The sequence below is a fragment of the Garra rufa genome, chromosome 8 (genome assembly GCF_049309525.1).
Source record: "Garra rufa chromosome 8, GarRuf1.0, whole genome shotgun sequence".
In the NCBI taxonomy this organism is placed as follows: domain Eukaryota; kingdom Metazoa; phylum Chordata; class Actinopteri; order Cypriniformes; family Cyprinidae; genus Garra; species Garra rufa.
Window position 1 is genome coordinate 41920087 of NC_133368.1, and position 25472 is coordinate 41945558.

The 25472-nt window shown below is 32.5% G+C and overlaps 1 long non-coding RNA gene across 1 annotated transcript; it reads right to left on the minus strand.

The window, feature by feature from the left end:
• Window positions 1–282: 282 nt before the first annotated feature.
• Window positions 283–8460, minus strand: LOC141341146 (uncharacterized). Its single transcript, XR_012356628.1, has 3 exons — window positions 8365–8460; window positions 7911–8052; window positions 283–4762 (listed from the first exon to the last, which is right to left on the minus strand). It is a non-coding gene; the product is annotated as an uncharacterized lncRNA (long non-coding RNA).
• Between the last annotated feature and the right edge of the window lie 17012 nt (window positions 8461–25472).

Consider the following 25472-nt stretch of genomic DNA (forward strand, 5'->3'; position numbering starts at 1 on the left):
CTCCCACCAAAATTTTCTGGTTTTTGCATGGAAGAGCACATGTACTACAAGTTATGACAGAGTACAATAAATCTAAAATTAGGATCAAAGAATACAAAGGCATGATGTCATATGAGAGAGCAGAAAAAATGACCTCATATAAGTAAGTGATCTCAGTAGAAAATACGGCATTAAATCACTAAAACGATTTTACTGTTATTATTGGAGCCCCATTTCCTGATTGCATTATGCAAATCCATTCAGTGAAGGAACGTGCTCGGAAATAAAAACAAGACATTGTGGTATTCGAAAACAAGGAACTTTATAGTTGATGTCAAAGACAAACGTTAGAGCAAAGGTCCCAAGAAAAGTTCTATTGTAACAATGGAAAAACAAAGTGACAAAAATAATATGCATTTCTTACATTTTGTAAACCTAGAACTGTTCTCGAGCCACAGTGGTCACAGGTATTACTGGCTGATAAGTGTTTTTTTTCTTCCTTTTGGACAAACTGAAGATATATCTGACAAGCATCTGGAAAAAGCCCTTTGATGATTCCAGATGTTTCTAAAGGAACGACCCTAATCTTTTCCTAGTCTTCCTCCGGCCCCTGAAAACACGTCCCGAGGAAGAGTAGAAAAACGAGAAAAGAAAACGAAAGCAAAAGAAGTCTCACAGACGGTCTGACATGTGGCATAGTGTGTAGTTCACCTAAAACAATGCTCTACATAAATACAATAAAGTCTATAGTCTGTATGTCACAAGTGCTAGATAACTTTCTTGTTGTTGTTGTAAAATATTCAAAAGTCATTTTTCTTTCATTCCATTTTTAAACAAGTAAAAAGCACATCCGTCGGACACCAAGAGCATCAATCCGTCTGTGTACTGACCAGAAACAGTGGAGGAAAGAAGAGCTTCCATCCCATGCGTTCTCCACAAGCCTCAACCCTCCCGTGTTCCTCCTTTGTGCAAATATGTTACAAGGACAGACAGAGGCATGCTGACGCACAAACCATGCAGAAATCTACAGCTGTGAAGGAAAGAGAATGAAAGAAACTTCACCCTGGCCTGCAAATAAACAACAGCTCAGGCCAGACCTCATGGCAAATTAGCAGGAATGACGAGAAAGTTCAAAACAAACTTGAAGAAACAAATGGAATGCAGTTTTTGTCTTTTATACAAAAGAAAATGACTATCCGGATGAACCGGAGTAGAAGTGTCCCTTTGACAAGACTGTATTGATAGGCTGCCGTTTGTATTATTGCAAAGTGGTTTGTAGTGATGGTCCGCTTGACTATTACTATATTATGAGACTCTTTAGGAATGTCAGCGTCGGCCTTCGCACTTCATTCTTGAAAGTCATTCGGATGAGAATCGACGGGCTTGGTCTGGGTATGATACTGCAAAAATGCCCAAAATAGATCATGCTTGACAGAGGAGTAACAAGATTTTACAAAACAGAAAACTCAGAGAACGATCGCCGATATCGTCACCGCAAAATTAAACATTATTGATCGTACAAAATCACGTCCAGGTTAGATTTCACCCCAAAATCAAAAGGAGTTAAATAAGAAATTATATTTTGGGATTGCTTGCATTATGAAATTATTTTCAAGTTGATTAAGCACAAAATGTTCATTGCCATAATTAAAACAGACATTTCACTGTTCAGTTTTTTATTAAGTGCACTGTAAAAATGATTGTTTGGAGATAAAACAAAAATTATTAGATCACATTTTACAAGAAAAAACTATTTCAGTTTCATTCATTCTTTTCTATTCAATATGCTACTTGTTTACTAGAAATGTGTGACCCCTGGACCACAAAACCAGTCCTAAGGGTCAATTTTTTGACATTGAGATTTATACATCAACTGAAAGCCGAATAAATAAGCTTTACATTGATGTATGGTTTGTTAGGACAATATTTGAAAATTATTTGAAAAACTGAGGGTGCAAAAAAATCTAAATATCGAGAAAATCGCCCTTAAAGTTGTCCACATGAAGTTCTTAGCAATGCATATTTCTAATCAAAAATTAAGTTTTGATATATTTGCGGTAGGAAATTAGAAAAATATATTGACGGAACATGATCTTTACTTTATATCCTAATGATTTTTGGCATTAAAGAAAAATCAACAATTTTGGCTATTGCTACAAATATACCCGTTTTTAAGCTTCACCTCCAAATAATGATTATTTTCAAACACTTATTTTGGAACCTCCCCTTGTCTGCCATTGGTCAAACAAACAGACAGCCACGCCCTCAAAGTCACATCATTGGTTGGCCTCCTTTTCTTAAAGCAAAATGTAATTTCTTATGTCCTTCTCAGGGTGAAATATGACCTGGACATGGATTAAGTAATTAAAAATATGCTCAAATAAGTGAAATCCATCTTGGATGTACCACACAGAAGGATCACTGTAATGTCAGTATCCAAATGGAGGTTTACCAATGGAAATGTACAGTGTCAGTCTGTAATATTTTTGTTTTAGAGTTTAAAGAGCACTCTGTCAAACTGAAGCCTGGATCCATGAAGTTCCGTTTGATCAAGAGTTTACGGTGCCAGAGTAATGCTACTGCAAATGCGAATGCATGAAACCAATAAACAGTGCCTTCAGTGGAACCAGCGACCGAACCGAACCCGAAGCCAGACCACGTACTGAAATATATCACTTTGCAATACTAGTTTTCTTACTCGAGTCTGCAATCTTAATAATATATAATATATCTATAGATCTTTGTCATATAAATCTACTATGAACAGAACGTAGTAAATACACAATTGTCGGAATCATTATACAAAGTAAAAGCATCTCCCTCCCACCGTATACAAAAAGACAAATTAAAAAAAGGCTTGTTACTCTCTAAAACAAGGAACTAAAGACGTAAGCATGTAAAAACACATTGTCAACTAGGTGAAGACTGACAAATGAACAAGTAAATAATCCAAAAAGTACAAACGAGCAAGTAAAATGGACAAGAAAATTACGGGCACGAACCCAAAGTGGAGTAGTCATACGTGACAGGCATATATAAAAATGAAGTCGAGGAACGATGGCAACGGTGAGTCAAATCTCCCGCCGTAATGCGTCTCAATTGAACGTGACACACAGAAAAAGAATGCCAAAGGTAGTTGCCAAGAGGCTAAACATGAGTCAGGGGTTGTCAAACAAATTATGGCCTCTTCATCAGTCCAGAATCGAAAAAGTTCAATGTACAATCAAAGTCAAGCCAAATGATCTACTGTCAGCATGCATAATTGCGTATATATACAGTTCTATGTGCCGCTTCGAAGCGCGCTCCGAAACTACGTCAAAGTCCCATGCAGATTGTCTGAGTATCACAGTCGTCTCAGAGGCGTTTTACGATTGTTTTTCTGAGTGGAAGCTGGTGGTCCCGCTACTTCCTGGATTGTGTCACGTGTGACAGTAGCACCTGCCCCTAGCGAAAGGCCCGAAACCCTCCTCGGCAGGAAACCAGCGCTAAATCTCACCAGGTGGCACGTCTGAAGGCTCAGTGGTACATTTAAAATCGTTAACCAGCCCTTTTCCGCTTGGTGTCAGTAAAATTGACCGACTGCTGAGTAGAATAATAGTAGTAGTGATACGCTAGTGCCCTTTGATTAACTGTAAAGTAACCGGAATACTAGACATTCATAGCTATATAAAAGTACAACGTGTCGAGAGAAGGAAAAAATAGAAAGTTTGTCTCGAACTACAAATCGAATGGCGCACGGTCACGCAGCCCTATCCTATATGCTCGCAGCAAACTCATGCTTGTCGGCGCTGTTAAACTACGACGGTTGGCAGATGGAAAGCTGCATGCTGGTCAACTTTTCAGAGAAGGAGGAGGAGGTGCGTATTTGGTCATTAGGTGTTGAAACGAGTCGCTACATTGGCTTGCCTTTTAAAGCGCTGGAGAATTCGATCGAATTCGTTCGAACTGGCAACTACCTTGAAGTTCGTTTGTCAGTGACACTGAAAGTCATGTAATGTCCAACACAAGCACAGCAAAAATGAAGAAACATAAAATGCATGTGAAACATGAAGATATCTGCAGGGAGTTCCTGGTAAACATGCTGAGGGTTTCTCGATTCTTCAGGCCAGCCTTCCAAGAAAAAGCGGGACGGCGAAACGTCTTTCCTCCTGTAACTACTGTAGTTTAAGGCAATGTTCTTCTGGATCCGTCACGGAAACTCTTTTGAAAAAGGCACAAACTCGCATTGATCCTTCCGTCTCTCTCCCGATCCACCCTCGTGAAGCAGTAACTCGAATTGCGAATGGAGCGAGTCACTTTTTCTCTCCGAGAATAAAAGAAAGACAGACAACGAATAGAGAGAGACGACGACAAAAAACAAAACAAAAATACGGCCGTAACGGCCGGAATCAGTCATTATAGTGGCTCTGGAAAATAATGGCAAAGTTCATGTTGAAAGCACCAGCTCTCACATCTAACAATGAAACGTGAGTCTATGTCCTGCTCGAAAGGTAAGCGTCCCTGCGGACAGACCGGGTTACGCAATCCCGGACGTTCTGCCACGGACAGAGACAGACTAACACGGCTGAGACGTTTGTCGCACTCTGGGTGTCACGGAGATTTCTTCAGGCCGTTTCGGATCCCGTGCTCAAAGCGCGCACATCGTGGGACAAAAAATGAAACGGATGGAGAGAGTAGAGCGACGTCAGAGGCCCTGAAGAGGCTCTGAGCCGAGAGGGTCACCAAGGCAGTCGAGCGGACCTTCTACAATGGAGGTTCCTCTTCCATAGGCTCCTCCTCTGTCCTGTGGGGCGACACAAACATAAACATTACGTCACACATGAGCAAAACCACACACATTTCTATTAATTGAAAATACATTTGAATATAATCACCAGTTGAATATTTCAGAGCCAAGCAGAAGTACTAGTGCTATTGTATACCATTATATATATATATATAATTTATATAATTTTAAGTGAACAATAATAACCCTGAGAAGTACTAGTAAATTTAAATTTAGTTTAAGCCAGTGTTTTGGTATTATTTATATACTATTACTGTATTCATTAATATTTCGAATTGGCTTTGATTTGTATATTTTTAGCTTTAATTTTAGTTTAATTTGTATTATTATTTTTTTTTTCAAAAATATTTCTATTTTTCGAACTAATTAAACTCATTTCAGACAACATACTTTTCTAAATTTCATATCCATCCAATATTTAATTTTAGCTTAATTTAAGCTGACATTTTAATAGTTGTATTTAAAAATAAAAACACAAATATATAAAAAAAAATGTGTTTACATTTTATTTTTATTTATTTATTTATTTATTTATTTTTAGTTAACTATAATAACCCTATTATACTACTATTATAGTATTTATTAATATTTTGAATTAGCTTTTATTTTTATATTCTTAGCTTTATTTTAAGTTTTTTTTTTTTTTAGTAATTTTGTTAAATTTTTTGTCAGTTTAAAAAAAATATTACTTAAAAAAAAAAATTTCTTAATTTTTTCAAATGTAGTTTTAGTCATTTAAGTACTTTTTGAACTAACTGAACTTATTTCAGTTAGCTGCTACGGCAACATACATTTCTAAATATCATGCAAGTTTTTATATCCAATATTTATTTTATTCCAGCTTAATTTCAAGCGACATTTTAATAGTCTTAGTTAAAAATAAAAACACAAATATAAAATATATATATATATATATTTTTTTTTTACTTGGGAATATATTTATTATATTTGATTAGTGCAGATTTTCCCATTTTGACTTTATATAGGCACTGTAATTGGATTTATATGGTATTTCAATAGCATTTACACACTCGTTAATGTTTCACTTCCTGTCAGTTTTTTTTTTGGGAGAAAGGTATAAAACGCCAAATCAGTTTTGGCTTTTGTGTCTTAGTCTGAATATGACCTGAACCAATTTTGTATGAGAAGTAAAAACAATATGCAAATTAATGGAAAAAGACAGAAATGGTGCATGGCGAGTTAAACAAAATTTGAATGTCCTATTTGAGAATTTTGAAGGAAATCTGGAGGAAACCGCCAGAATAACGCTTCGATGCTCAAGAGAGAAAAAGAATTTCGAAGCTAAAACGTTCATGAAATTGTGAACTGTTTTCTGGTGGCACTAGAGTGTTTGAGAGACTCGGAAATTGGCACAAAGAGTTTTGAGACCCTCCGCACTCACCGTGCCAAACGGCCAGCCAGAAAGCACAGAATATTAAACTAGGAAATCCAACACTTATAATAGGTGTCAACACACTTTCTGCACTTGGCCCCTAATAGGAATAACAGGAAATAATGTGAGTTTGAACCTATGCTGGGCACATGAATACACATGTGTGAGTGTGTGAGGAAGGTCCAGAAACCTCAAGCATCTGTGCTCAATGCTGCCTGAGTGTTTTCAATTAGGACTCTGGCAGAGCGTGTCTCTCAGAAGCCTGACGCTGCTGGACGTCTGCCCCGCACCGGCCGCACACTACACAGAGTCCCGTCTGCTTATCAGCGCTCATGCACACACCTGTCCTGCACCTCTAGAACATCGCTGTCCCCTCACAAAACCATAAATACTCATGGGGTCACAAAAACAGACACACTCAGGCAACCTGCTATGAGCAAATACATGCCACTTTCTCGGAATAAGGTACAAAATAGCTCTGAAAATCATTTGGAAGTCATTTTTGAGCTAATTGAGTCAATTAAAAGAGGTGCTTCTCCTAAATATTATATGAATTGGGTAACACTTTACAATAAGGTTCATTAGTTAACTTTAGTTAATGAAGAATGAACAATACGTCTACAGCATTTATTTTTATCTTAATGTTAATTTCAACATTTATTAATGCATTAGTTAATGCACTGTGAACTAACAATGAGCGACCGTATTTACATTAACTACTGCCACATTAACAAATATTAATAAATGTATTGTTTATTGTTTGTTTAACATTAACTAATGGAAACTTATTGTAAAGTGTTACCATGAATTGTTTTCATTTATTTTCATTCATGTTTGGAAATGTTGAGTTGTCTCTACATAGTTTAAAAACTGATGTTGGTGGGGATTTTTTTTTTTTTTTTTTGCAGATTTTCTGATTTTCGATATAACATTTATGTTTTACATTTATAATTATAATTTACATGTAAAATTATAATATATTTTTTTATCAGTTACTGGAGTTAACTAAAACTAAAATTGAACCCATAAAAAAAACAGTACTTAAAAAATAATAATAGTTAACTAAAATAAAATATTAAAAACCTATTTTAGGTACCATTTCTCATTTTACTTCAGTTTAACATGATGTACTGAAATGACACAAACTAAATCAGAAATAAAAAATAATTTTATAGCCATACACAAAAAAATAAATAAAATAAAAATGATGAATTTATATGGAAAATATAAAAACTGATTCAAAAATATTAATGAAAATTAACAAGCGTAGTATCCTAGTATCCTAATGCTACTAAAATAAGAAATCAATTGAGATTTATACATATATAAAAATTGCCTGCGGAGTTGTCCAAATGAAGTTCTTCTTAGCAATGCATATTACTATATATTTGATATATTTGAGGTAGGACATTTACAAAATATCTTCATGGAACATAATCTTTACTTAATATCCTAATGATTTTTGGCGTAAAAGAAAAATGTATAATTTTGACCCATACAATGTATTTTTACAATATATTGCTACAAACATATCCATGCTACTTATGATTCGTTTTGTGGTCCAGGGACAAATAAACAAATTTTAAATATGTAATTATTTTATAAATAATAAAATAAATATTAATCATAGTTTATACGGTTTAGCATATCAAATAAAAAACAATAATAAATAAATACATACAAAAAATAATTAATAAAAAAAAAAAAAAAAAAGAGTAAAGGGACCCAAAATTTGTGAAACTATAACTGCACCTCTTTCCCATGTGCTTGTTGGCCACAGACAGGGAGGCCATAGCGGTCACCGTCTCTGCCTCTTCAGTTTCACATCTCTGAGCCTCCAGCAGTGAGTATCCCAGAGTCGAGGCAGATCTCTGCAGTGAGCGCCAGTATTTACCTAAAGCACAAAACAGTCAAAGCTCAGCCTTAAACACCACACAGCAGTTTATTTACAGGTGTAAGACATCATATGCATGAGTTATGACTTGACTGCACAACATCTGCTTTATAATGTAGAATTTTTCAGCAAAATCTGCTTACTTACTTAGAGGACTCCTTATAATTGTCATGCAAGCAGCCAGTTGCAAATTGTACTGGTTGTTTAGGGGTAAGTTTATCTAAAGTAGACTACACTAAAATAATTGCTACAGCAGCTGTATGCAATATGTATCAGTAAATGAATAAACTGTGAAACGTTGTGTGCACTCACTCTGGACTTCCAGAACTTTCTCCATGGAGTGAATGGCGTTGGTGTTCGGCCTCTGTTGTAGCACGTCTTCAGGAATAGGGTCCAACTGAAAGGAAGATCAAAAAGCAAGTTAAACTTTGCTGCATGAAGACTGTTTATATGTTACAAACACAACATTAAAAAGTGTACAGTATAAATCAATTATTTGCCTCCCCTGAGCCCATTGAGTTTTAACAGACCCAGTAAAGCATGCCGTGAGTTTGGTGGGGGGTAATTGAGAATGAATGGGGGGTAGTCACGTGAGAGGAGGCAATGCCTTCATCGCAATATGATTGAATATGACTGGTTATGTTCGGCTGTGATTGGTTCACGCGATAAATCCCGCCTCTTGTGTTCCTGCACGTTCCACATTTGTGAATCAGTCTGAATGAACAACATAATGGCGTTAATGGGAAGACTAATTAAAAAAAAGTAAGTAAACACACTTAGATATAACCACCAAATAACACTTAAAACATGATCTATGGGAGTTTTTAGTAATCGTTGGCTTGGTGAAATTTAAAGTAAATCACTGACGATCTAAAAAATTCAAAGGTTGACTATTAAAAGAATAGCTGAACATAAGTTAACAAATAAATATATTGTTTAAGGGGAAACACTGCAGGCAAAAATGCTGTTTTTTATTTTGCACCAGTCAAGTTTGAGATTTTGGGCTTTTTGGTTTTTCATAAAGTTTTTCAGACTAGTGGAAAGAAAACCAAAAGACACTGTTAAGTGTTTCTATTATAGCACTTTATCTATTTGTGTCAATAGATTTCAATTACATTACATATTTCTTTATAAGGACGTTTTCTCAAAATGAGGTTTTTTTTTCTCCTACACTGAGCCATAAATCTCCACTTTAGTAGCACTTACACACACCAAACTTTACATTTTTATTCCTGTCTATGCACTGAAGGTTTTTACAGAGGTTTGTTTATATATAATTTGCTTGAATTTATACAAAAAATATATTGTTCTCTGTCTAATTTTTTTCTGAATTATGTGACTAAATGAAATACCCCAAATTCCCTCTGTAAAAACATTTGACTCTAATAGGTAAAATAAAATAAAATAAAACAAGAATTTTGAAACTGACTTCATGCAGTGTTTAGATTTTTATGCTCGAATGGTATGCAAATTAGTGCATATTCCATTCAGTGATGGCTCATTTGCATATTTAAACCTAACATTTTAGAAAACTTGTAATACAAATTTGCAGTTATCAATGTAATCAATCAACTGGGTTAGTAAGGTCATAACTATTAGTTAAAAAATTTTTTTTTTACCCTATTCACCTGTAGTCTCTCACCTTAAATTGTTACTGCCTTGAGTTATTATTTTGAAAAAAAAAAAAAGAAAAAGAAAAAGTAACTTAATTAGATGTATGGTATTGATTACATAACATAAAATAGATTTTTTTCCTGATATTTAAAGTAATGTTTATTTAACCAAGGAAACGTGACTGTGACATGAATTTAAATTTGATTTTAAAATAATAATAAAAATACCAGCAACAGTATATATACATGTATATTATGCAAGCTTGTTTTCCGTCACAGGATAAAAAAAATAAAAGTATCCGACTTAGTTCACAATTGAGCCTTTTTTTCTCACAATTCTGATTTTCAATGAACATGTTAACTTTTCAACCTGCAATTCTGATAAGGAAAGTCAGAATTGTGATATAAACTCCCAACTGCGAGAGAACAAAAAAGAAAAATTGTGAGGAAAAATAGAAAAATCATCTTTTTTATTTTTTGGTGGAATTGTGGGACATAAACTTTGAGATTCTAAGACAAAAAAAATCTGAATTGAGATATTAAAAAAAAATAAAATAAATAAGCTTTTCATTGGTGTATGGTTTGTTAGGATAACAATACGTAACAATATTTGGCCAAGATACAACTATTTGAAAATCTGAAATCTCAGGGTTCAAAAAAATCTAAATATTGAGAAAGTCGCTTTTAAAGTTGTCCAAATGAAGTTCTTAGCAATGCATATTACTAATACAAAAAAATAAGTTTTGATATATTTACGGTAGGAAATTTACAAAATATCTTCATGGAACATGATCTTTACCTAATATCCTAATGATTTTTAGCATAAAAGAAAATCAATAATTTTGACCCATACAATGTATTGTTGGCTATCGCTACTTAAGACTGGTTTTGTGGTTCAGGTTCACATTTGATGTTTAACACACCTATGTGAAGTGGGATTCTGAAGTTATTTCAGGAAGCAGACCCTGCTAGTTGTTGTTTTCAGGGCCCACCGATGGCAACCTGGCAATAAATGCATTAATAGCAAGCTTGTGTTTGCGCTGTAACGGAGGCTCACAGATGTGCTGAATGCTGTGCTGTAAAGATAGCCAACAATGCAGGGCTTTGTGCTTTGTCGCAGCGCGTGGGCAACGAGACCTCATGCTCCGGCAAACCCTCACGACAGCTCAGGGACCTGCGGGGCCTCTGCCCAGAGGAAACAGCCAGCATGCGACGCTGCATTCCTGATGTGGAATGAGTCCATTTCCCTTTGGCTCTCGGCTGCATTTTTTCACCCCCACGCAAAAATACTGAAAATCTACGGCCAAGCGTTTCATATCCAAACATTAAAGATGGGGAAAAGGGCAAGCATCCTGTCATTCATCCTTCAAAAACAATTTAGATGAACAAGAACAGACAAAAAAAAGGCATGAAAACTGGGTGGGGTGATTTTGAAATATTAGTAAGTGTAGTGAGAGGAAGAGAGAGAGGGAGAGATTATTCTCTACTCCTGGCCAAGCTGGAAGCTTTGGTTTAATTAAAACAAATAGGATGAGGGCAGGAGGACTGGAGGCGTTGGGAAAGGCCGTCTGAGGAGACGGAGACTATAATCCTGCTGTGGCACGACACATGGATGTATCAAACCCCTCTGCATTTCTAAAACAATCACCCGAGCACTACAATACTAACAGCACATTTTTAATTGTAAACATATTACAGTTACAATATACATCTTGAAATTTGACTTTTTTTCCTCAGAATTGCGAGTTTATGTAATGAAATTGTGACTTTTTTTCTCAGAATTGCAAGTTCATATTTTGAAATTGTGATTTTTCTTTCTCAGAATTGCGAGTTGTTATTCTGAAAGTGACTTTTTTCCCCCAAATTGTGAGTTTATATCTTGAAAGTGACTTTTTTTCCCCAAATTGTGAGTTTATATCTATTTTTTCCTCAGAATTACGAGTTTATGCAATGAAATTGTGACTTTTTTTCTCAGAATTGCAAGTTCATATTTTGAAATTGTGATTTTTCTTTCTCAGAATTGCGAGTTGATATTCTGAAAGTGACTTTTTTTCCCCCAAATTGTGAGTTTATATCTTGAAATTGTAACTTTTTTCCTCAGAATTGCAAGTTCATATTTTGAAATTATGATTTTTCTTTCTCAGAATTGCGAGTTGATATCTTGAAAGTGACTTTTTTTTTCCCAAATTGCGAGTTTATATCTATTTTTTCCTCAGAATTACGAGTTTATGTAATGAAATTGTGACTTTTTTTCTCAGAATTGTTCATTTACATCTTGAATTTGTTACTTTTTTCTCAGAATTGCAAGTTTATATTTTGAAATTGTGATTTTTCTTTCTCAGAATTGCGAGTTAACATCTTGAAAGTGACTTTTTCCCAAATTGTGAATTTATATCTTGAAATTTAGATTGTGAGTTTATATCTATTTTTTCCTCAGTTTGTCATGAAATTGTGACTTTTTTTCTCAGAATTGTGTTTATATCTTGACATTGTGACTTTTTTCTCAGAATTGCGAGTTTATATTTTGAAATTGTGACTTTTTTCTCTGAATTGTGAGTTTATATCTTGAAATTGTGATTTTTTTCTCAGAATTGCGAGTTAATATCTTGAAAGTGACTTTTTTCCCCGAATTGTGAGTTTATAACTTGAAATTTAGATTTTTTCCTCCGAATTACGAGTTTGTATCTTTAAATTGACTTTTTTTTTCTCAGAATTGTGAGTTTATATCTTGAAATTATGACTTTTTTTCTCATAATTGAGTTTATATCGACATTCATTTTTTTTCTCAGAATTGCTAGTTTGTCTTGAAAATATGACTATTCTCAGCATTACGAGTTTATATCTTGAAATTATAACTTTTTTCCCCGAATTGTGAGTTTATAACTTGAAATTTAAATTTTACGAGTTTTTATCTTGTATCTTGAAATTGACTTTTTTTTCTCAGAATTGTGAGTTTATATCTTGAAATTGTGACTTTTTTCTCCAAACTGTGAGTTTATATCTTGAAATTGTGACTTTTCTCAGAATTGCAAGTTTATATCTTCAAAACAACTTTTTCTCTGAATTGCAAATTCATATCTTAAAATTGTGACTTTTTTTCTCTAAATTGCGAGTTTACAGTATATCTTGAGATTGTTTTTTTCTCCGATTTGTGAATTTCTATCTTGAGATTGTGACTTTTTTCTACGAATTGAGTTTATATCTTGAAATTGTGACATATTTCTCTGAATTGTGAGTTTATATCTTGAAATTGTGATTTTTTTTTTCCCTCAGAAATTGCGAATTAAGTCAGAATTCAACCTCAAACTCACAATTATGAGAACAGCCTTTTTTCCCTCTCAAAATCAGACTTTATAACTCCAATTGCAAGAAAAAAGTTAGAATTGCAAGCTTTTATCTCACAATTCTGACTTTATTTCTCACAATTTTGAGTGTATATCACAAAATTCTGTGAATAAAGTCAGAGTTGTGAGATGAAAAGTTGAAATAACCTTTTTTATATTTTATTTAGTGTCAGAAAACTAAGAGTAAACATTTATGTTACAGAAGATGTCTATTTCAAATAAATGCTGTTCTTTTGAACATTATATTCATTAAAAAATTCTGAAAAAATTACCATGTTTCCACAAAAATATTAATAAGCCCAATATATGCTGTTTGCAACACTGTTAATAATAACAAATGCTTCTTCAGCAGCAAATTAGCATATTATAATGACCCGGAGCACTTACTACAAGTAACAGGCTTCAAGTCACCCTGGGAAGTTACTACTTACAGTACAAGAGTGCAAATCATAAATATGATGAACATGCTGGTCATGGTTAACTATAATTTATTTAGTATATAAAAAATTAAAACTAATGGAAACTTATTGTAAAGTCTTGCCATATACATATATACATATTTTTATATACATTTTCAAATACTAAATATAATAAATTTAGGTTTATATGATACTATATATACTATACTATAAATAATAACTAAAATAAAATAAATATATACTATAAATTATATTATACATAAAAATAATAAATATATGTATTCATATTACATATGAAGCTTTTATATGCACATTTTATTTGAAATCATACTTTTTACATTTATTTATTTAACTAATACACTAGCTAATTACTATATATAATGTAAAAATAAATCATTATAATGTTACAATATTACAAATAACACACACATTCAAAAAGTAAATATTAAATATTAACTAAATTTAGTTTAAAAATATCTTTATACAATACTATATATACACTATACTATATATAATCCATAAATAAAAAATATATACTATAAATAATATTAGAATATTATGAATATTATAAATAAATATTATATAATACATTTACATTTGAACATTTACATTTTACATTTACATATGAAACTTTATTAAATTATATTATATGATATGATATATATAAATTATATGATTTTTTAATTTACCTAATACACCAGCTAATTATTACTATATATAATGTATACATAAATATATTACTAATAATGTTACAATATTATAAATAAACATTACATTATATACACACACACACACACACACACACACACACACACACACACACACACACACACACACACACATATATATATATATATACACATATACATATACATATATATATATATATATATATATATATATATGCACATTTTATTTAAACTTGTATTTTTAATCATTTATTTACCTAATACACCAGCTAATTACTATACATAACGTAAAAATAAATAAATATATTATAAATGTTACTATATTATAAATATTTATTACATAATATATACACACACACTTTCAATTACTAAATCTATTAAATTTATAAAAAAATATGCTTATACGATACTATATATACACACTACTATATAGTCCATAAATAAATATATACTACAAATAATATACATTAATGTTGTAAATATATATAGTCATATTTACACATGAAGCTTATTTTATTTGCACATTTTATTTGAACTTGTATGCTTTTTAATTATTTATTTACCCACTACACAAGCTAATTACTATATATAATGTATAAGTAAATATTATATATTATAAATATTATTACTAACTATATATATATATATATATATAAATATATATATATAAGAATATTACATATATTGAAATTCTATAATTAAAAAAAAATTATTATTTACCTAATAATCCATATATACTATATATAATCTATAAATAAATACATATCATAATCAAATTATTTTTTTATTATTTATTTACCTGATACACTACCAAATTATTAAAATAAATGTAATAAATATGTATAATATAAATTAGAATTTATTTATTTTATTTATTTATATAACTTTATTACCCTTCCAGCATTTTTACGTTATATCACAAACTTTGCATAAAAACTATGTGGACTTGCCAACTCATAAAGTTTGGCCTTAAAAAAAATTAAAAAATCTAGAGTTTCCCACAGGTACGACACTGCAGTCGCGTTCATCTCGTAAATACGATCATTCCGACGTGACTAGAAGTCAGCGGTCCCATATGGAGGGGTGAAAAGTCTGTGTGTGTGAGGCCAGCTGGTCATTCATTCACACTTTCCCGCTGTGCGGTTTGACTGCAGGTCAACACTCGTCCCCCCAGAACGCTCCCTCAGGAATCCTCCCGCTTCAGCCCGGCCCCTCTCGCCTCTCCGATCCCGCTGCGTCCACGACCCTCCGCTTGCCCTGGCACCGGCCTAGGGGGAGGGGCCCGACCTGTCCGTCACGGTGATGGACGGCCCTGCCGCACGTCTATAAACTTTAATAGGTCTTGTCAGCGCACGCCAAGCTGCTTGGCAGGTATGACACACATGCCAGTTGCCAGCATCCACCATGACAGTGGGATTTATTTGATTTTCCCTCACGTCCGCGGCCTCTGTGTGAGGACCTTCACATTCTCCAGGAAAAAGAAAAGCTTTTGTTAGGACGGTTTCTGTCAACCTGCCTGCAGTAATATAAATTCTGACTGTTTGAGAACGAGGCACGTCCTTCACATAAGGATGCCAAGAAGCCAAGCAAACTGGGAACTTCATGCAAAACAGGGTTATTGAAAGAACGTTGAAAAACAGAGCAGAGAAGCACAAAATAACTAAGTTTGATTGTTTGCAATAAATTAAGGCAGTGGTTCTCAGATTTTTGGACAAGTTTATAATTCAAATAACTAAAATTGCTGAAAACACAAGCACATCATTTACGTGTATCCGTTATGGGATATTTATAGATGAGAAATAACAGGAGCAGACAATATTGGCAATAAAAATTAATTTTCTGTATTTTCTTTCTGGGTTTTTTTCTAATACATAATGGAACGGTTTTATTTGTAAAAGTAAGTTTCAGTTTTTATAGTTTGGATAAATAGTAACGTACCATGAAAATAGTAATATATATCTTTCAGGTTTCACAGTTTGAATGATTCATTGAAAAAAGTTAATATCTAAATTTCTGTAAGTATTTCTGTTAAAAATATACATAGAAAATATATATGATTATTATTTTTACTATATTATAAAAATAATAATAATAATTTATATTGAAGTATTATATTACGATTTTATATATTATATATATATATATATATATATATATATATATATATATATATATATATATATATAATTATTATATATATATTAGTGGTGGGCATAGATTAATTTTTTTAATCTAGATTAATCTCACTGTAATCTTGGAATTAATCTAGATTAAAATGGCTAATTTGAATTCTGCCGAAATCATTCAGAATATGTGTGCTACCCAAATAATGACTAAAAGTAAGTCTTTGAGAACGGGTTTCTCAAGCCAGGTGGTGCATTAGACCAGGGGCTCATCTCCTGTTTCCAAAATGCATCACAAACTGCTTGACAATTGCATTTACAACACAATTAACTATACAAACTTGTGTAACTAACTATTCCTACACTGCATGTACTTCTGCGTAAAAGGCTGCGCGACGTGCGCGTTGCAGTTAAATACACAGACGCGCACGGGCATGAATATCTGCGTGCACAGTCTTCGGTTAAACTGTGTTGCTTTTAGAAGCGTCAATTCAGTTGTTGCATATAGTTTAATGTCTGTATTTCGGGATTATCAAAGTAAATTATAACTCACGCACGTGCCCCAGTAAAAAGGGTCTAGCAATGCCCCTGCCCTGAAGCAAACCCGGGGGCTTCATAGCTGCATCTATGTTAGCACGTCTAGTTTGGTGTGGTAATTTCACAGAAGGTGTACACACAGGTTCGAAGACTCGTTCTCGCCCCCTACAGTGCAATTTGGCTAGGTATACGTCATCCGCGCTAAAATATCAAATTGAAAGTCATCATAGCTTGCGTAGTATAGACGCAGCTCCCAACCCAACTTTGAGAATAGATTAACGGCGATATTTTTTTAATCGCCCGATAAGAGTCTCACGTTAACGCAGCACGTTAACGCCGATAACGGCCCACCACGTCCATCTGTCCTGAGCACGAGTTTAGCATCCAGCTCGTTACATATGTGAACGCGCTCTGGCGTAGTATACGCAAACGCCGTAAGGGGAAATCGTGCCCGTCACAGATGGACGTGGCTATGTATCAAAGGTAAAAAATGATATAAATACTGTTCAGTTTCTCGAAAAAAACGATCGTTTCGTGTCTTAGGACATCAATGTATCGTCACGAGCCGCAGGGTGTAATTTGGATTTGTCTGTGCATGTTTTTGTTTACTTTTAAAGGTTTGGTGCCCATCCACTCCCATTATTTGGCTGACAGACTGCACCGGTTTGAGTTAAAAATCTTCGTTTGTGTTCTTCTGAGGAAACAAAGTCACCTACATCTTGGATGCCCTCGGGGTAAGCAGATAAACATCAAATTTTCATTTTTGGGTGAATTATCCCTGCAAGTCATTATTCACTTAAAATACTGACATCTTCATGAGCAACACCACAGAAGAAGGTGGTTGAGAAACTGATTGGTTCTTGTGCATACTGTCAACATGGAAACTAAGGAAGTCTCCAAAAACTCCCAGAACCACTGTATTAACATATTCAACAGTGTTATTTTAGGACATAATTGACCAGCCCTAACCGAGCTGATTACAGTTCATGCTAATGCAGCCTTGCATGAAATGATTGCAGTGACCTAACAAACTTTTACAGGACAGACAATTCTGGAAATCAACCCCAGGTCTCATAGGTAAAAGCGAGCATGTTTACTGTAGCTGTTGGGTAAACACAAGAGAAAAACCTCATGGTGACTGGCAACAATTAGCCTATTAGGACACTGTTTATCATATAATTGCTAATGAGCACAATTTGAGAACAACATCTGCTCGCACACATCCATCTATGAGTCACGGGTTCAGAGTCGAATGACGTCATCCGTCAACTATTTGACCAGTCAAAGCCTTGGTTACTCAGACAACAGCGACTGAAGCCATCAGCAGATTTGAGTCATTTTCAAAGGAAACACAATCCTCATTATAACAGTGCCTCCTGCGCTTTACCTGGCTTTAAAAACGAGGAAGTATATTTGACACTCCAGCCCAAGCTGTTAAACGCTCAATATAATGATCACAGTCACACAGGAGGCTGCGGTGCTGTAAACCTTCTCGCTCCATGGGAACTGTTTTCACACATAGCTAGTTTCAGGGGGTTGACAGCGGTTTGCTTGAATTTTGTGGTAATAATAAGCGATTTGAGACCCTTTAAGTGAAAACATCACGGCGGGATGTGTTTTTGGTGCACATTATGAACACAATTTGGACAGAGAAGCCTTCATAGGACTATATGTGTGTTATAACGACATACAAAACATCAGAAGATCATTTGTGTTTGTTTTTTAATCTATTGGCAGCTCTGGTCTGCAAACCAGAAAAAAAGAGTATTTATTTAATTAAAAAGTTAAAATTATAATTATTAATACAATATAAATCTAATGATAATATTATGTCAGCGCCTCAAAAATTAAACAGGAGTATTTTACTCTGAAAGCTTAGAAGATTATTTTTACATTATGTTTAATAATGATAAATACTATTAAATATAATGTAAATGTAATTCCTGTTGACCTTTTAAGATAAATTTTATTATATGGTAACATTTTTCTGTTGTTTAATTAAAGACATGAATATAAATATATATATTACATATAATATAATATATAAAATATCTAAAAATATATTACATATTAATAATTTGTTATATATACATATATATATATATATATATATACACACATTTATAAATAAACAAAATATATAATATTTTGTATTATATAAATATATGTATTGCATTTATAATATATAAAATCTATATATATTCTAATAATATATAAAATCTATATATCTAAATATAATCTATATATTTATAATATATAGAAATGATAACCAAAATATTCTACTGTTATATTTAAATATTATATTATTTTACAATATATATTATTTGTAATAAACAATGTAATCTTTAAATATTATAGGGTAGAATATTTCTGTTTCTTAAATAAATAAATATAATATTTATTTTCATTTTTATAATATTTTGTATTATATCTATATATCTATCTATATCTATATCTACTAATAATACAATATATATAAGGTATATATTGCATTTATAATATATAAAAATATAAATAATAGTTACAATATTTTAAAAAAATCTACTTTTACATTTAATGATTATATTATGTTATAATATTTAATAACAACAATTATTATTTGAAATATTTTAGGTTTTATTATGGAGTAGAATATTATTTTTTTAATCCTTTTTATAATATTTTGTATTATATCTATATATAGATATATAACTGTATATTAAAATATATTGCATTCAGAATTTATACAAATATAAATAATGGTTATAATATTTAGAAATGATAAGAAAAATATTCTACAGCTATATTTAAATGTTATATTATGCTATTACATCTAATAACATTAATTATTATTTGTAATAAACAATGTCATCTTTAAATATTATGGGATTGAATAGTTCTGTTGTTTAATTTCATACATAAAATACATTAAAATATATATTATATTAATTAATTATATTGTCTAGTGATCTTTTTTTTTATATATATACTGTATATGTTGAAATTATGTATGCAAGAAATTGATAATGTATGGTATAAATCAATGCTGCCAGTAGAATAAAAATCATTATCAATCTTCTGAAGTTCATAAAATGAACATGATTAATTATCAAAACTGCATTTGGAAATTACCAAAAGTTGTGTGTTATATGTTTAAATGTGTTCATTTTCATTCATTTTGTCTTTTTTAACAGAACACAATATAAAAAGAAAAAGGTTAGTGTTAATAGTTTATTAAAATGAGTTTACTTCCGAGTGAAAACACCCCACAGCATTTGATGTACCCGTCAAGTAACCGAGGACTGGATGGGTAAAGCAGGCGTGTAGAGGTTGGGGTGGCTGGAGCACCTGTTATCCCATGAGCCTCTAGTTCAAACACGCTCTGGAAGGCTCTCAGACTCTATCCACATCATCTACTCACTGCCCTGAACTTCACCTCCGTTACAATGCAATGATAAAACACCTGCTTCCTGCCATACTGATTACAGTCTGTGCTCTTGTTTCTTATTATCTATCTATCTGGCCTGAGCTGAGCTTCTCGGGGCATTTGTGACGTCCTGCATGGGTCGTCAAGTGACCGTGTGCTTGAACTGAATGGGTGCCATGAAAAACATGCAAGCTACTTTACAAGAAACATGTATCTAAACAAGGCCTGCAGTTTTCATAGTTGGCCAGAAACTAACAAAAAGAACTTGCATATTAAAACAACGTGTGCACTCAAGGGAGTATTAGTATAATTATATAAAAAAAATATTTGATAAAACGTATAAAATCTGATCTATATAAGATTATGTTTGATCATTCTAGTTATTATTAAATATAATGCAGACACTGTGGATTAGAATATACAGTACAGACCAAAAGTTTGGACACACCTTCTCACTCAGGTGTGTCCAAACTTTTGGTCTGTACTGTAGATATGAATTCAACTGAAAAAACTTGTGAAAAAATATCTTTCAGGTGGTCAAATAGCAAATAGCAAATAGTGGAGCTCTGCAGCCACCTACTGGTAAAAGGTATTTGCAGTTGTTGTTTTTTTACTTTTAAAACTGGATTTTCCAAAAGATGGGCAAAAATCTTACACTAAACCATGTGAAATTATCCATGTTATCCCCATGAATTAAAGTTAGAAATGTGGGTCTTTTATAAAGTGAATTTTACATAAAAAAGCAGTTTTTGTATAAAAACCCATTTAAAACATATTTATTAATTTATATATATTTAAAAAAATATCACTAACCCACTGAAAACTGCACAAATGTAGAGTAAAAACTTTAATAAACAGAAAATATACAGTACAGACCAAAAGTTTGAACACACCTTCTCATTCATTTGAATGAGAAGGTGTGTCCAAACTTTTGGTCTGTACTGTACATGTTGACATTTTAAAATTTTAAATACTTATTATTAGTATATTAAATAATTATTAAATAAGTATTATTATTGTAATTAATAATAACAATGATAATATTATAAAACAATAATAAATTTATTTAATTTTAAATTTAATATTAAGAAATCTAAAAATATATAGAAATCTCTATATATCTACATATACTTATTTAAATATACTGTATATAGTGTATTTATAATATTGTCATTATAATCATGATAATATAATATATAAATATAATAATGGTAATAATATTTAGAAATGATATCCAAAATATTATACTGTTACAGTCAAAGTTTATATTATGTTATTACATCTCATAACAATAATTCTTAAATATAATAAACATTATGTAATCTATAAATATTATAGAGTACAATACTTAAATATTTCTGTTGTTTTATAAACATTCAAAAAAGTAAATAATAATCTAACGATAATAATATTTAAGTTTTTAATTTATAGTTTTTTTTTAAATATAATTAATATAATAATATATAATATTATTAATATACAATATAATATACTATTATATAAATATGAAATAAACTAATAATAATAATAAAAGTAACTAAAATTTTGTAAAGCTAAACATATATTTATATAAAAATATATTAGTATATTAGTGGCATTTTTTATTTTTAAATAAAATCATAATAATATAATTATTAATGTAATATACAAATATAACAATGGTAATAATGTTTAATAATTATAGCCAAAATATTCTACTCTGTTACAGTTAGTTTACATTATGCTATTACATCTAATAACAATAATCCTTAAACATAATAAACATTATGTAATCTTTAAATCTTATAGAGCACAATACTTAAATATTTCAGTTGTTTAATATAAACATTCAAAAATTCAAAAATTCTAATGATAATAATATTAAAAATATTTCCATATATATATATATATATATATATAGAGAGAGAGAGAGAGAGAGAGAGAGATAGATTTATATATATATAATATAATTAGTAATGAAATATGAAATATAATTAGTATAATTATAATATAAATGTAAATAATATAAATTTAAATAAATAGGAAATAAACTAATAATAATAATAAACATTATGTAATCTTTAAATATTATAGAGCACAATACTTAAATATTTCTGTTGTTTAATATAAACATTCTAAAATAAAAAATAATCTAATAATCCAATGATAACAATATTAAAAAAAACATTTTTATAGACACACACACACACACACACACACACACACACACACACACACACACACACACACACACACACACACACACACACACACACACACACACATTTTTTTTTAATATATATTTAATATAATATAATTAATATAAATATGAAATAAACTACTACATTAATAGTATTAATAATTTTAAATGTATGTATATTGAAAGTATGTTTATAAATAGACAAACATATAAAAAATAACTAAAATGTTAAAAAGCTAAACATATATTTATATAAAACATATTTTACAAGTATATTAGAGGTATTTTTTTATTTTTTTATTGTGTATTATGAAAAAAGAATGTCATGCACATTCTTAATAGCTACATCTATAAATGGCCAAAAACATGCATTACTTTGGAAGAAACGTATATCTAAACAAGGCCTCCAACTTTCATAGTTGAACTGAAAAGGCCAAGATGAGCCATATTAAAACAACATATGAGGACAGAAGCATCTAACGTTGTCCTAAGTGTCCAATGCTCATGGGAAAGCCGGTCCTTCCACTCTGAAATCAGACTCTGACTTCATCATCATAAGCTTCCTCTGTACTTTGTGCTTCCTAATTTCCTTTGATTACTTAAAGTCTGTCTCTGTCTCTCTGGCTGTCAGTGACCCTGTCTGAGAGAGGTGTGAAACTAACTGCTTTCAGATGGGCCGCTGGTAGCGTCTGAGCGCTGAAAGGGAAGAGAGCGAGCGTGAGATACTCTGAGCCCTCTCTCAACATCCCTCTAGGGAGTGCACTCGATAGGCAGCTGAAACAGGCCCACGCTGAGCAGTTTTGCTTGCTCAGTGCCTCCGTCTCCTCTATCCCTTTCCTGCTATGACAACAAAGCTTCCCATGGGGCAAATTGGAGATGAAGACAGCGCCGGTCGAGCCTGCAGACTCACAGTCTGAATGCTGGTGCAGGTAAACCGATTATGATTATTGCATTAAGGCTGCCGGTACGCACTTCTGTTCTAAAGCAAACAGGTCCGGTTCAGTTAGTGCATATATTACGAGCAGTGCCTTGTGGGTAAAAGAAAAAGTTCATTCCTTTCCTATGTACATGTACGGGTCACATGAGGTTGGGTGAGCAATCCTTTAAAGGAATAGTTCACTTCCAGAATAAAAATGTCCTGATAATTTACTCACCCCCATGTTATAAAAGATGTTCATGTCTTTCTTTCTTCAGTCAATAAAGAAATTAACGTTTTTGAGAAAAACATTCCTGGATTTTTCTCCATATAGTGGACTTCAATGGTGGCCAATGGGTTGATGGACCAAATTGCTTTTTAAAGGGCTCTACATAATCCCATTTGAGGAATAAGGGTCTTATCTAGTGAAATAATCTGTCATTTTATAAAAAAAAGTTAAACAGTATGTACAGTATCTCCCCTCAAATTTCAGCAACAATTTTAATATATCTTCTCAAGGGACAATACTACAGAAATGAAACTTGGATATATTTTAGAGTAGTCAATGTGCAGAAAATAACTCAACATACAGCCATTATTGTCAAAATAGCTGGCAACAAAAGTGAGTACACCCTAAGTGATAACAGCAGTATGTTGTTTAACCATGCAAAGCCACATGTCCTATTCATCATGTTTATGTTTTTGTCTGCTTGACAGGACCATACAACGTTGTGTATCTTGTATTAGAGCAGTTAAAATGAGGTGCTTTAAGTACAATTCTCTCATACTGACCACTGGATGTTCAACATGGCATCTCATGGCAAAGAACTCTCTGAGGATTTGAGAATTAGAATTGTTGCTCTCCACAAAGATGGCCAAGGCAATTAGAGGTTCAGTAACACCCTGAAACTGAGTTACAGTCAAAGTCCCTTTAAGGCAAGTCATGTCACTCGGCGGCCATCTTTGAAACGCCTCTCGGGCATACAAGTGCAGCTCCTATCTGTTTGAATGGGGAAACATCAAATTCTCCAAAACTGTTCACCAAGCTTACGATTAAATTTCATATTTTAAATCTCCAAAGAAATCCAACAAGAACTGCCTCATAAATATGGTTCCTTATGCTCCAATAGCGTGAAAAAACGCTTATTTTTCCGGCTAGATGAGCCAGTGCGCATGCGCAGTACTGAGCGCACGTCTTAGAGCGCCGATTGTTTCTACAGCAACCGGGACTTCTAACGGCAGCTGCAGTGACGCGCTGACTTTTCTAATCAACGATTGGCTCTTTCACTAAGAAGGCGGGGCTTCGCGGCCATAATGAGCGTTGCATTTTTCCCCATTCAAAACTACACGAGTGACATGTCTTGGCTATTCTATAGTCTTTGGTTACAGTACAGTGGTCAGGGTCATACAGAGGTTTTCCAAGATGGGTTCCATTCGAAACAGGCCTTGCAAGGGTCAATCAACGAAAGTTGAGCACTCGTTCTGTGCGTCAGGTGCAGAATCTGGCTTCAAAAAAGTGCTGCCAGCATTGCTTTAAAGGTTGCAGAAGTAGAAGGTCAGCTTGTCAGTGCTCAGACCATACGCCGCACACTGCAAGGAGGAAGGAAGGAAGCCTCTTCTGAAGCTGGCTAACAAGAAAACCTGCAAACAGTTAGCTGAAGACAACAAGAGCATGTTCATTGACTACTCTAAAATATATCCAAGTTTCATTTCTATAGTATTGTCCCTTGAGAAGACATACTAAAATGGTTGCTGAAATGTGAGGGGTGTACTCTCTTTTGTGACATACTGTATATACTATTTAACCACAAATGTTCGTCTTGCACTAGTTTACTACAAGCATTACACAGTCAAGTTGGAAAGCTCACACGTGAAGTAGGCGGAAGTACCGACCCAGTGTTTACAAAGCGAACGTGCAAAAAAAGTCAAACGTACTTTACTAAAAAAGGTAAAACAATGATGTCAGACGATTTTGAAGTTGTGTGTTAATCAGTGTCAATTTCGTTGAATACTTTTTGTCATAATTTGGTTGAAAATGAGACAATAACGAAACAAAGACTTGACAAAAAACTAAATGATGAAAATCTATTGACATTTGCGCCAAGGAATAAAAATGAGACGAAAATGTTAGGGAGGGACGATTTGGCAAGAGATTCATTCAGAAGTCCTATTTAGTCCTAGACTAAAATGTAAG